The following is a 15,302-nucleotide window of genomic DNA, read 5'->3' as shown; positions in this document are numbered from 1 at the left end:
ATATATAAAATGGCACACTGAGTTTAAGGTGCTTCATGAAAAATGTATTTAAATGACCTTGCCTAATTAGCGTGAATAGCTTTGAGGCACTGCTGCCTGAATGAAAGACATTTTTAGAGTCCAGAGATTTAAAAGGTTTCATGACTGGATGAGCAAAATTTAAACCAAGGTAAAAGAGCAAACATTAATTTTCATAGAAATTAAGGTGAATTAGATGACCTGATAGAACTTTTTTCAATTTTGCAGGTTCTCTACTGTTCTTCTTAGCATATGCCTGTTACTCCTTTCCATCTAATTGCTAAATTTCCTAACCAGGATTTCAGCACTTTCCTCAGAAGATTGTATTAGAGTCTAATGGATCAGAAAGTATTTTCTAATATACATCTAAAATTATCTTTTTCTCAAGGTAAGCTATTACTTCTTTAGGCAGTTATAGTCTGTTGTGATTCTTGAAATAATTCCTTTCCTTCCTCTCTGCCTGTATCCACCTACAATATGTAGGTGATCACTTAGCAAAATTATAGGATTATATATTTTTATTCACACCTCATAAATCATAAATCAGTTTATTCCATTACCTAACAGTAGTATTTTGTCTTTTCTGAGCTAATTTTGCATAGTAGTAATGTTGTCACAGTGCTGAAGATAGACTGAAGTTCTAATCAAGGCTGAAAAAAACCCTTGCCACCTGTAAATTCTGATATACATCGGCAATTTTCGCCATCCATTTTCAATCTGTGTATTTCATTCTGCAGCTGACTTCGTTCTCCCTGTTCACATTTGAAACTTCCTTTTATCACTGATGTTTTCTTCACAATGAAATTCGTTTTAGTCCAGTTTCACCAAGGTGCTAGCTCATGCGTCTCTGAGCTCAGTCTTTATTTTCAGTCTATGTCATGAAAGCATGTTCAGAGGTAATTTGGCATAGATCCAAGTGAGCATGTCTCTGAAATCACTGTAGACTGCCATGCTAATGAGCAATCTATACAGCAAGTAGAAGAAAGCTGTCTGGAATGGAGGTGAGGATGGTAACTCTGACTGGAATGGCCTCCTGTGAAGGAAATGAAATCTCCCTGATAGGCAATAGTGAACGTGCACACCCAGATAGACATTGCCATGGGTCAGTGTAGCACCTACATTATCTAGGGTGCTTAAGTAAGAACTCTCTTTCAGTACAATTAGACAAAATTTCATTAGTTTTTAGTTCTGACCTTGTCTAAGTCACACCACTTTTAGTCATACTGGCTAGTACTAGTTACCCCATTAAGAAAGCCCTCATGACCTGAGCTAGTCTTGGGTTTTTACTTCTCTTGTAATATTCTATTTCTGGATTGTATGTGACAACTGGTTGAAATTATAAGCACAACCTGTATTTTAATTTTTTTCTCCAGAAATTATGAATTTTTAAATTAATCAATAGAATAACTCACTAGATAAGACCGTTGTGGGAAAGTCTCATAGCAAAATGAAACGATTTTTCAATTGTAACAAGGCTAAATTATTTTTTAATGGAAATATTCTATAAAAAATAAATTGACAAATATTTTTTAAAGTGAAATCCAGCAATATTTTAACAGCTCCTTCTGTCTTTTAAAATCCAATTCTAACATATATTTTCAAAATATTGCTATAGAATAAAAGGAAAATGGGTACAATGCTAAATAATTCTTTTTCTTCTGGTCATCATGGCTTGATGGCTGGAAGTGACACCCTTGCTTTGACACAACTTTGCTCTGGTCTTTGTTTTTTACAGAAATGTCCATTCATTGACTTCAAAAATTGCTGTGTTACTCTTCTGCTTCTTATTGATTCCTAGTCCCTATTTAAATATGTATAGCTTTTCCTGTTCCAAAACTACCACATGAGATTTTGATTCTTTGAGGAGACTATTATTTCTGGGCAAGAAATACATGGTACGGAGAGACAAACCATCCTTAGTTTACTCTTTTTCGTACAGGTGAAACTGCTGAGTAAAACAAGCACTGGGCAATAATACCTTATTTGTGTAATACCTTATCTATGATAATTTATAGGTGAGGATCTTGTTGTATTCTACAGTGCTCACATTTTATGAGGGAATACTGACAGCCTTACTCTAAAATATATATGGAGATAAAATAAAAATTATATGGACTTAGGCTACCTTATAACAATGTGTTTCTAGCTCTACTTTATGGCTTTAGGTAAAAAAAAAACCCTAAAAACTTAAAAAATCCTAAACAATCTATACCTGTACAAAATCTTGGCTTTATGGTTTATGACCCGTAGCAAAAAAAATTCTCTCCTCTTTTAGTGGAATTAAATTACAAAGGTGAATTTTGAAACCTTCATTACTATGTTACTTTCACTGTAAAAAGCACAAAAGAATGAAAGTTTTAGTAAAGTTGGCCTATTTGGAGCATTTTAATTTTCTGCAGCTGGCAGAATTTGATTTTGTCTTGATTTTCAAGCTCTTTTTCTAGTACTGTCTTATATGCATCTATTTGTGCTATGCAAGTGTACTCACTAACTTTGTGCATGTAACTGATAATCAGTTTTTACAACCTCTGTCATAACACAGAAGCCTGAAGAAATAGTTTTCCTATGAAACAAATGAAAAATCACAGAAGTTTATAAATTAATTTATTGTCATTACATTTATATCAATTCAGTATTATAAAAATATATTTTGTTAATTTTTCATATGCACCAGTGATGTTGTTGCTAATTTTATTTTTAATTATGAAAAAGCTTTGTATCTCCCGTAATTTCCTCTAAAAAAACTCAAAGTGTCTTCATAGGACATCTTATAAAACTATTTGCTATTAATGAACTAGGTCCTTAAAATCAAATGCTAACACTTCTTACAATAGAATATAAGAGCATACAATCCTGCTAAGCATGTGTTTTAGATTAAATTTATGTTTAACTCATCATAGGCATCTGAGAAGTTGCATTTCTTGTCATAATGAAATTTACTGCAATTAGTAAACGTTCCTAATTGCTTATCTGTCTACTGTTAGAAGTAAATATGTTCACAAAAAGGCCATTACATTAATAAAAAAAATAATTCTTATTAAAAAACATTTACATGAGCAGTAGAGAAATGGTATGCCTGTAAGAAAAGTGTCTAAAAATATCTATTCCAATTTTCAGGTACAGTTTCTATACAAAAGTTCAAGTTTTTTTGTCATATATTGCTGTCTGAAATCTAGAAAACCTTCCTGAAAAAAATAATATTGTACTTGAAGAGCTGCTGTGGTTTCATGGTAATTTTTTGTCTGTTCCACTATACAACCACTTCCCTGTTGGAATCACCCCTCCACAACTAGGTTTGTCTTCTTTATGGTGTGCTATGTACCATGATGTAATTTGTCTATTGCTGGGAATCTGGATTACAGATCTTGACCTAACAGCAAGGTTTGAATAGATATCTAAAATACAGAATATTAGCATTGTTAAAGCAACAGTGTTCTGGAATGTGATTCAGCTTTCAATGTCTTTCTAGAGAAATGGGTTTACATGCTTTGATTTATATTGATTTTTAAAGATGTCGTGGTTTGACATGGATAAAGAATTTTTCCAGAAGGAAGAGGTCAATCCAGTCAGGGGTCAGGTTTGGATACTGAAACTTGGGGTGACCAATTGAAGGTGGACATGCCTCTGAGAACACAGAGGGGTTAAAAGCAGAATTCCCAGGAGAACTCGCTCTCTTTGGTTCTGGTCATCTCAAGGTACAGACCTCCCCTGCCCAGCAGCAAGCTGGGTGGGGGAGGGGAAAAGCCAAGTGGCCTGCAGAGGTAGGCCAGGGGGTGAAGGATCAGGAACTGAGCTGGGCCACCTCCTGAGGATGGAAGGGTGGAGAAGGTCTGAGAGGTCTTTGTTCCTCCCCCCGAACCTAGAGGGAAAAGAGATAGAGAGCCAGCAGACACCTGAGAGTTTGCCAGCAGAGGAGAAGGAGGGTGGGGGGAAGATGCCCAGCATGGGAGATGGGAGACGGAGTCCTGGGCCGAGATTTCAGCTGTCCATCCGGGGAGTCCGGGAATTTTAACCCTTTCCTGGGAAATGAAGGCTTTGTGAAATATTACTCCTCCTCAAAGGGGAAGAGGGACAGCCTGGGATCTCAGATGTTAGGGAAAGAAGGTTGTGGGGAGATGATGGAGTGGCTTTTGGCTGGACTTTTCTTGTAAGCCATAGACTGAACCAATCCTTCCTCCAAGAGAGACTGCATTTTAGGGGGATGCAATGGTGAGCCAAGAGACTGCTTCAGCAACTACCAGTTCAGGAATGAACAGAGAAAAGTGGAGGAGGGATGCCCTCCGTCCTCAGAGAAGAAGAGAAGATGATCTCTGTTCTTGGATCCTCGGCCCCAGGGGAAAATGGGGGGGGACTGTAGTTCCAAAATGAGACATGGACTGTTCCTGTTGGTCCTTGGCAAAGCATCCTTAAAGGGGCCCTATAAGCAGTCTCTGTCCATGCCCGGTGGTGAGAGCACTGTGACATGGAGAGGAGAATGTCACACTGGCTGATGTGTCTGGGCAGTGCCATGTGTGACATAGAAACACAAGAGGTGGCAGCTGTGTTTCCTGGGGGTCTATGGTGCAAGGGAGACTCCTCTCTCCCCTGATGGACTCAGTATTGATTATGTGGAAGGGTGAAGACTTGATTAAGGGTCCAAATGTGTCTCGCTGTGGTTTGTTGGAGAAGGGTGGTGGGAGGAGGAATGTTTTGAAAGGTTTTAATTTTGAATTTTGTGTGTGTTTTTTTCCTTCCTTTTTTTTTTTTTCCCTATTATAGTAGTAGTAGTGTAATAAAGTTTTTACCTTGTTATTAAGTTTGGCCTGCTTTGCTCTGTTCTCAGTTGCATTTCACAGCATTCAATTGATAGGTTGCATTTTCATGGGGGCGCTGGCATTGTGCCAGTGTCAAACCATGACAAAAGAGGAAGAAAGCAATTATTGCAAAAAACCAAAAAACAAAAACCAAACCCAAACAAATCTTTCAACAAGAAATAACTGCTATCAAAAAATCCCAGTGAGAAGGCTTCAGCTTATGGAATGTTTGTACATTGTAAGCTAAATATTATTCTAAGTTTGCATTATGTAGTTTGTTTGCATATTATTGCACTTCCCTTTTTATTCATTTCATTATCAAGATGGGGATCTAAGATATTAAATTGTTTTCTAAACATTTACTACAATACTCATACTATTCTTGTTTAGTACAAATAGTTTTGCAAATGACTGTTCATATTCAGCAGAACTAAAGCAGATATAACACTGCAGCTACAGAGTACAAATGTGTGCATTTACAGAGGTAAATAGTTGAGAAAATTCGCTGGGCCACTTGTCCCAGTGTCTCAACATCCTCGTTGTAAAAAAATTCTTTCTTGTATCTGACATAAACGTGCTTGCTTTCAGTTTAAAACCATCGCCCCTTGTTCTGTCACTATAAACCTTGGCACAGAATCTCTCTCCATCTTCCCTATAAGCTGCCTTTATACTGGTCTGCCTGAAGCCTTCTGCTCCCCAGGCAGAGAGGATGTGATGGGTCTCTTAAGTTCAGCCTTTTTTTTTTTTTTTTTCATAGGAGAGGCGTTCCAGCTCTCTAATAATAAGACACTGCCCATGGACTAACCTCCATGGAAATGTTTCACAGCACCACCACAGTAGAAAACACAGTATGACAGATGGCCACAGATGGATACAGAGTATCACTATACAATTTCAGAAGGCTTTAAGCATTCACCCATACAGAGTAACACCAGACCACATCAGAAGGCTTCAAGCATCTGCCCACACAGAGCAACATCACCTTACTTCAGAAGACTGTGAGTGTCTGCCATTGTTCTTCAGCCCAGCCTTTTATCCCCTCATGTTCCTGCACTGCCCCTGTGTGCCCTCTGTTCCCTTTGGTGGTTGGGCAGTGCCTGGGCACTCCATGGCTCATTGCTGTCAGTGCTGCTCACCTGCTGCTCACAGCTGTGCCCACTGGGGATGGGGCTCAGCCCCGCTCCCAGTTACACACACTGTGTGCCTACAACTCAGCAGTATGACCCACGCAGCACATAGGTGAGGAAGCCAGCCCTTGTGCTCCACCCCTCAGCTTCTGGTATCACAAAGCTCTATATAGGCTACTTTTAATCCTCTTGTTCTCCTCTAAATTCAAGAATCATTTACCCGATTTGATCTATTCATCTACTTCTCTCTGTACTGTATGCAGTCTGATGAGATTACTTTTTTGTATATTTAAGACTAATTTATAATGCAGATATGTGCTCTCTGGTGCTGAATTTATTTTTTCCTTTAATTATTTCTTTTTAAACAGATGAGGGCGTATAAACCAAACCACAATGATAGAGAAGTAATATAAAAATGCACATAATACTGATAAAAATATTATATTACCTTACTAAGATAGGTCCAAAGGTAAGGGCCTGTCTTAGACCAGTGGGCAGTGCAGTATTAGTACTGGGTATATTTCCTTATAATTATTATGATGAATAATGAGATAATGGTCCTGAGTAATTCTGTGAGTTTGTTTTAAGAAACATATTTTTAAACTTAAGTGATGATTTTGACTTTGTGCACATTACTTTATACCAAAACTCAAGAAAAAGATTCCTGCCTACATAAATAATTAATTTTTGCCATTTTCAACTTTTAATAATATATACCTCATCTTTAGTTGGAGCTGTATGTTTCCTCAGACACTCTAGAATTTTTTTAATAAGTATCAGAAAAAATTTAGGCAATAAAAAAATTGTAAAAATAAATTATAAATGAAATAATTCTATTCTATAAATCATTTCCTGAAAATGGAAAATTTGATGTTGCATCTACTTTATTTGAAAGTGAGGCCATAAGAGAATCTGAAAGTTTGTTAGCAAAGGGTATTCTTATTCATCTAACCATTGATTCAAATGAAATACACAATAAGATCATCTGCGTTTATTCTCAGAAAAAAGTCAGCATTTCTCAATATTAAGAGATCAAAGAGGAATGTTGCTATTTTGGGAAATAAAGCAAAATTGCTGCTTCTGCTATTCAGAAAAGGAAACTGTAATTTGTAAATGTCAAGATAGAGAACTCCTCAGAGTCAGAAGGCAGTAAATGAGCTTCAGAGTTGAAGGGTTAACTTTATAATACCAGGTACAGGTTGTTGGTATGGAAATAACATAAAAATATTTACTATTTTTGCAAGTATTTTGTGCTAAAAGAAGAGTGGAAATGTTTCATTGTATACTTCAATTAGGCTAATCTTCATCATGGGACTGACTGCTACATGTGTGAAAGATACTTGTGGTAATATCTGAGGGCTAGGTGCTACAATATGAAAATATATTAAGAGGACACCAAGTTTGAACAGTTGCTATCAAAGCATTTGTAATGATGTCCTGCAGAAGCTCTGTTCACTTTTAGTGACAAGCAGGCTGGCCAAATAAGTTGTCCCTCTGCTGGCATTTATGCCATGTGGCAGTGATGTGAGCGACCTGGCAGCAGGCAGCGCGCCATCCCGACAGATGGGCGTGCGCGCAGCTAGCCAAGGATATTTCCATTCTATGTGCAGCAGATGCACACGCCTATTAAAAGTGTTGCTCCCTACTGAGAGAATCAAAACAGCAGTTTGCCTTGAACTTCTTTTTTAGAGTTGGTAATAAATGGTACCACTAACCCAGCTCTGAACTTGATTGACATTAGAGTATCATGAGATACTGTGAGGAGAGGGCAAGGTAGTCTCCTATACTGTTGGTATTTAATTCTTCAGGAATTTAAAATTTTTTTGATAGACATTATGCCAATAACACCTGACTCAGAGAAAACCATAGAGCTAAGAACGTACCCTCTATGGCTAACTTTATCCAATATATAAGCTGTACCACCAGTGACTGTAAAAGTTGCACTTGCAGCACAGCACTGAGAAAAATATTTCCCTTCTGGGCAGAAATTAATTGTGGTCATTACTTTAATGATCAAAGTCCACAAAGGGCAACAAAAGTAGGCTCTATCACTGTATAAGTAATGGATCATTTAATTTCCACTATTAACCATAGTTTTTTAACTAGAGTAATATATCAATAGAAAGGGGATGATTGAAAATACAGGCTGCTTTTCTCAAAATTATTTTTACTTAACTGTAGGGACAATATACACATTAGTGGTTTTTAGACAGTAGCTTTTTGACATATCTAAATTTTTGTCTGGAAAACAAAACAACAAAGATATACTGTTTCAGGTAATTTCAAATGTTCATATTCCAGCAAAGCCTGCATTTTGATTTAAAGGACTTTCATTAGTGTTATTATGAAGTTGCTTTGGAAGAATTTGTGGAGAAGTGGGACAAAATGAGACTATGTCTAAATTTGATATTATATACCAATAAACCCATGATTTTAAGCTGGGGGACATAGCAATACAGGAAGCAGGGCAGAGTGAAACTATCTTGCCATTTTTTTTATGTTGTCAGGATATATAATGCATTTTTGTCCTCTGTTTAGAACTTGTGGAAAAAAGGAAACACTTCAATCCTTCCAAAGTGCTATATGACCAAGCCTGGAAACAATTAATCAACAGAAATTTGCTTCTATCAGTGTCTTAGCTTCAGATCTTCAATTAGTGCTGGATCAAAAATTTGTAACCTGACTCAAACCTAGTTCACATTTGTGAATCAGCACACAAAACATATACTTCTTGTCCCCATTTTACCCAATTTCAACCATTCTATAAAAAGTAAGGGTCTTGGTTTGATATAGTTAGTTACCTCCTTATTTCATCCACAAGAGGTATAGCTTCTGCTGTTGATGATGGCTGCTGTCTCCACACATGAAAACTATGAGGATTTAGAACATAATAAACTCACCATTTCATTTTTTAGTGATCCTTAAAGCCTACATTTATACACAGTTTTTCTTCTTCCTAATGATTAAGTTCTGTTCTTAGATCTTGCATGGATATGGTCTGACAGAAAACTTCCTCCAAGCAACCTAAAAATCCAATCTACACAGAGGAAATGTCTTTTGCTGGACCCTGTTTCTGATAATTTCCAGAAATGATAGACTTTTACACTGCATAGAAACAGGTGCATAGCTAATTTCAGCTAAAATCCATGCCATCTCTATTATTTCTTCGCATTTAGGGGCTGGGCAGGCAAAGAATTAAATGCTTTCCCACATGTCAATGATTTATAAAGCTCTAAATAGAAATAATTGTTCAAGATCAAGTTCTGTGCATGTATTATTCCCACACCATGTGTTATTTTCCTTGCTTGCTTGTGGAGTTTTTTTGTTTGCTGTTTTATTTTTTTTTTTTTTTTAGTTAAATACTCCTATAGTAGAAATTTTAGGTTTTTATTTTATTTTAGGGGATTACAACATGCGACTTTTTTTATATATATTAAATATTTACATTACTGTTGTTGAAATTGTGGGGATCCAAACTATAATTTTTGCTGTGAAAAATAATCCATGTTCTGAAAAGCTTAATTACTAAATATTAGGGACATAACAAGATTTGGATGAAGGAAATATTTTTGCAGTTTTACAGAGATGTAAAGAAATTAAAAGTCTGGTTGTACAGTAAGTCCTGCAGACAAAAGAAAGGAGCCTTGTGTTACTCCATCATACAGTTCTGAGGTGTTTTTTTTCTTTTTCAGTCTGCTTTGTTAAGAGAGTAATCTAGCAGGTTGCTTTTATATATATATATATATATATATATATATATATATATATACACGTGTGTATGGACTTGTGTCTACACCTTACCTTTAATTTTAGCCTTTTCCACAGTTTCAAATACATCAAGTAACTGAAAAGATAGTGATTTTCTATATGTTTTGGGAGAATAAATGTCTAAATAGAAAGAGGTGCTTAGTAATGTTCTCATGAGGATATGAATGTAAAGGGTAAATGAATCTGTATCAAAAAATCCATACAGGAGCACCACTGGGACACAAATCTCTTTGGAAAAGGGCTTTGTAAAGTGCCAGTGTTCTCAGAATAATAGTTTAACATTTTATGGTTAGTCTTGCTTGAGATCAGGACTGTATGAAGACTGTCAAGGTGTGAAGTCAATATGTAAAAACTAAATTGCACTGAAATCTGGAGGCACCCATGAAAAACGAGTTGCCTTACTTCAAAGTAGCTTAATCTTTTCACTTTCATATGTAGACAAGCCTTATACCTACCCTCATTAGACAGTTGTGGAAATGTCTGTCACTGCCCTGAGCTGACATATCTAAAGATATATTTAGAGAATGTGCTGATGTGATGAGAAAATGTTTTAAATGAGAATGGAAAAGAAGTGACTCCAGCTTTAAAGTAATCAAAAGAACTACTTGAAACAAGCATTGAGTAATCCACATCTTAAAACTGACAATTTGGTGAAAAGCAAGATGGAAACTTAACACAATTACTTTAAAAAGTAGCAATAGGAAGGATTATGTATCTTCAGAATTCTATAAAATTAATAGATAACATGAAATTTTCATGCTAGTGGTTATAAAACTACTACTGCTTTCCAATAGTTGCGCTTTGAAAAATGAAAGGCTTCAATCAAACTGTTCATTTCTGTGAGTTTATATTCAGTGTTTGTAGAGCCAAGAACTATAAGGGTTTTTTGCAGGATTTATAAACAGATGCCATTTTTGTTATTGCCCTCATTTCAAAAAGTCTTTAACAGAAGTAAAACCAGCTAAATTATAACTTACATCCATTGGGAAAACTTGTTGCCAGAACAATAGATTACTGATTAAATTTTATCACAGAATTTTTTTCAGAAATTTTCTAGGTTTCTTAAAATATTTTGAGTGTTAGTTGGAAATTGTAAAAGAACATATTTTTGTTTTACATGTGTTTTTTTAATAGAAAATTTTCAATTGTGAATTCTTTTTTCAAAACATAAATACTTTCCCTTAGGAAAGGGAGATGGAAAAAATACTGTGCAATCCAATCCCTAATCTCTTTCTTAATGGAAGTGTTAGTAATAGGACTAAAATAGCAAACAAAATTATCCGATAATCTTTCATTGTTTTTTTTTTTTCACTATCTGAAAATACTTTGAACTTGTTTGATAGATTTACACACTTTCAATGTCACAGTTTTATACTTCTGTATCACCATGTTTTTCTTGGGTAGAACTGCAATGTGAGGTGTGCACATATTAAGAACTAGTTTTAGCTCTTTATAGCCAAATGGAAAATATTGGTTCATAGCAATAACTTTCTGGTCCTTCAGAGAAAAAACATCATTAAAATATTCCTTCTCAGATACACTGGATACATGTAAATTATCTGACAGTTGGCCAAGGAAGTACGCTTGAGGACAAAATTATGAGTGAAGAAAATGATAAATTAAAGACTATAATTGAGTTTTGAAACTAATCTGAAGAGTATTTAATCTGGAAACTTCATTTCATATATTTATTTTATTGCCATTTATGTTCCCAATAATGATTCTGCTGGAATTTCTACCTCAGATATGACATCAAAGACCTAATTGCTGAAGGTCACAGAATGGTCTTTTATTCTTGCACTAGTTGAGAATATTTCAACAACATGCAGTTTGGGAAAAGAGTCCATTCAACAAACAAACTGCACCTTTTCCTGTAGGTGATGGCTACAGGATTTCAGATGGCATTTCAGATGGCTATAGCCTTCCAAAAATCTCAGAAAGAAACTTCCAGTGGTATGCTTTTATATGATCAAAGGTAAAAATGGTGTTATTGATAATGCTGCTGATGTTTTAGAGGAATCTCCAGGTCAAACCAAGGACTGCATTCACAACAGCAGACTGCATCGTTTTAATTTATTGCATATTCGAAATGGAATTGAACACAGCAGGCACACTTTGTTGAGCATGTCTGAACAACATCAAAGTCGTTCATTATGTAAATATTGGAATGAACCTTTTAAATTTTAATTTATAACCTTAGGTTTTCTCTCTGAACAAAATAACATTTCATTAAAAATTGCATTTTTAATCAAAATCTATGTTTTTTGGTTACGATAACTTCAAGTTCACAAGTTTTGGGCAGCTCTTGATATAACTGTGACATTTTTGTAACTCTGAAGAAATTTACAAACTATCAGGTGCAGTGTTTGATTTGCAAAGAGAATGTGGCTGAAGTAATGGTGCATTTACATTTTCCAGCAGCTTCACAGGAAATATATGGTGTGCTTTATGTCACAAGGAATAATTTATTATAGCTTATATGATAAAAAGCTTAGAAATCAAACCAGTTATTGAGAGTTCTGTGCTGTCTATTTATTGCCAATCAGAAAAAGAGGAATTTAATACCAAGAGAAAAAAAGGCCATTCGCACAGCATTTTGGGTGGAACATTTAAGCTAAAATGCATCCCTAGAATACTATTCCAGGGATGCATTATAGTCATATGATCACAGAGTGATTAAAAATCCATAACGGAGTATTTCTTTTCCAGGTGTACACATAAAAAGACCTCTTATCCTTACAATTTGACTTCCATCCACTCAAACAATTTTGTTCATTAGGTACTGGTGTGGAAGGTAATGCATCTAAAAGAATGAACCCTATTTTCTGGTACAGGACAGTTCATTATCCTAAAAGCTCTTTCATTATATCCCTTAAATTGAGAAGGCAAGGAACATCCTGCTTATGATTTAGCCTGAGAGCAACGTACGTTCTCAAAATAAATGGTGAAAATGTCTGTAGGTGTGCACACATGCATGTGCACATGCATGTAGTGGTACTTCAGTTTGCCCTTTATTGAAGCGGTGAAGCACAAAACAAGTTGAGAGTCAACAAGGTTACAAGCAGAGGAAATATCATTGAAGTTCTGTTCCTCTCTAATTTTGTACTTTTGTGTAGCAGCTCACTAAAGAAATAGAGAAATTTAAATATTCAGTTCTCACTTTCAGATTTATGTGAAATATGAGGACTAGTTTCTAGACCCTGGAAAAAGAGTGAGCTGCTTGCTCATTCCAACAGTGAATGAGATTCTGAACCAATATGCTTGAAATGTGATATGTTTTAAGAAGACCAGGAGAAGAGCTGGCATGCTCAAGAGCTGATTTGATTTTGTTTCTCCAGCTGATACAGTTAACCCTGTAGAAGAAACTTCCTGCCTCTGTAAATTTTGTCTAATTCCTGTCTGTTGACCCTTATCACTAAAATGATACTATTATTAAAGGTATTAAATCATATTATTACTGACTTTCATTCTTATGACTTGAGAATGAAAGCAGGTGCTAGTAATAACTCCTACACTTGACTTCAGCAAAATTTTTGTAATTTGTTCATAGATCTTTGTGGGTTCCTTCCAATTCAGAATATTCTGTGATTTTGTGGCTTTTCTTTTCTTCACACTCTACAATTGCAAACAAACGTTGCCTTTTAGAACACATTATTATGAAGCACCTGTATCCTGAGGAAAGGTATCAAGTCTGTTGTGCATTTGTTCCTTATTCTTAAAAAAGCATGACAAAGTAACTGTATGAACAAACAAAAGAGACATAGATGAATGTCATTGCAAGTAGAAAAATAGTAGCATGACACAAGTTCACTTGTCTGAGCTGGTGTAGGTCCATTAATGTAAATGGAGTGGTCTTCATTAGACTGTGCTGATACCTAACTAAAGACACTGACAGGCTCTCATCATTGTGCAAGAATTTCCTCTGCATTACCTTTTTTGACCTCCAACTCATGTTTTACCTTGGTTTAATATGCATGGCATGAAGTATCTAAATTATCTAAATAGATTTAGAAAACTTTACTAATAAACTGAAAATTAGGTGATTTCTTGCTGATTCTTTTCTTTATGGCAGGAGTTAGTGGTCTCACTAGTTCCAATGACAAATTTGTAAGAATGTGGGATGTAGCATAGATTTCACCATGAGTGTGAAACAGCCTAAGCCTCTCAGACATCCTTTACATCTGCATAGTCTGCAGCACTGATCAGTCAGTGCATCTATGGACCAGTCTAGAACATAAAGAAATCTAGGCAAATGCCCACTAGTTTTTTCTCCTTTTACATTAAATTTCTTTGTGGAAATCTGCAATTATCTATGACTGGAAATGCATAATGTATAAATTCTGCATTATGTAATTACTTATAATTTTATATTGTATTGCCAAAGAGTAGAAGGGGAAAAAGGCAAAACCAGGCTCTCCAGTGATGTACAATGGGATGCCAAAACTGGAGGAAATGAGCACTAATGGGATCCCTCAATCTGCTTCACCAGGTGTTGGCTACGAAGTACCACACCTGAAATGTTTCTACACTAATGCCTGCAGCATGAGGAACAAACAAGAGGAACTGGAACCTTTGGGCCACTCCCAGAGATTTGACATCATTGGCATAAGTGAAAGCTGGTGGGATGAGTCCTGTGACTGGAGTGCCCTGCCAGATGGTTGCAGGCTCTTGAAGAGGGGTAGGCAGGACAGAAGAGGTGTTGGCACTGTATGTAATAGAAGGGTTAAATCAAGTTAATTGAGCTCATTTTCTGACTCATCTGTCTTCAGGCAACTGCTTCATGATTAGACCATGTCATATGCCTTATTTAATCATATAAGTTAAATCTTGCAAACTTAACAATCCTGGTTGCTGGTGAAAATATTAAATGGCCAAAGTTGGGTATGTAGGATTTAAAATATACTGTAATTAGACTATATTAGGTATTTTGGATTTATGTAGCCTATGGCTGATTTTAAATTTATTTTGTCCTCATTGTCCTCTTAATTTCCTGGTATGCTGCACAGATATGTTAATTTACTGCTCTAGCTGAATGTAAGGTCACAGTGTCCCACTTTTGTTTGTAGTTGATTGCTTATCACCTATTCAAGACTCCATTTCTATTTACCATGTGTATTTGATGATTGGGCCTCAGTAAGTCCCTACAAAAGAATACTGATCATGTTTTCTTTTCTCTCTAACAGCTGCTCAGTAATTTCACAAGATGTAATGTAAGTCTATTCATGAAGTAAAGTGAGACCCTCTCAGCTCATGTTGATTGTGCTCGTGGAGGTGCTCACCAGTCTGTTGAATACATTCTGCAATTATTATTATTATTTTTTGAAGCAGGCAGACTACAGACTGAAGAACATATGAAGTAAAAGTTAAGCCTCTTTGTCTCTTACACAGAATACACATGCTGATTCCCATAGGAGAGATGTAGGTAAGTCCCCTGTACTAACTACTTGGATATTTCAAAAGGTGATTTTGTGAAACATCCATTTATGTTCAAGCCCAGTGCACTGCTCCTCTCTGACCATTATTGTCAGCAGGGACTCACTAAGATACTGAAACAGAGTCCAGATGCAGACCTCAGATGTAGTAAAAGAGGTTTTTT

At 35.9% G+C, this 15,302-nt stretch overlaps 1 protein-coding gene across 1 annotated transcript in view; it reads left to right on the top strand.

The window, feature by feature from the left end:
* Positions 1-15,302, top strand: part of LOC115495539 (uncharacterized) — a 131,855-nt gene that overhangs the window by 61,208 nt on the left and 55,345 nt on the right. The window contains exon 4 of the mRNA XM_072930650.1: positions 247-15,128. The gene's annotated coding sequence lies outside the window, so the exon portion shown is untranslated. The remainder of the gene's footprint in view (positions 1-246; positions 15,129-15,302) is intronic.

Source organism: Taeniopygia guttata, chromosome 5, assembly GCF_048771995.1.
Source record: "Taeniopygia guttata chromosome 5, bTaeGut7.mat, whole genome shotgun sequence".
Taxonomy (NCBI): domain Eukaryota; kingdom Metazoa; phylum Chordata; class Aves; order Passeriformes; family Estrildidae; genus Taeniopygia; species Taeniopygia guttata.
Note: the sequence above shows the minus strand (reverse complement) of the source record. Positions and strands in the feature narration are given on the sequence as shown.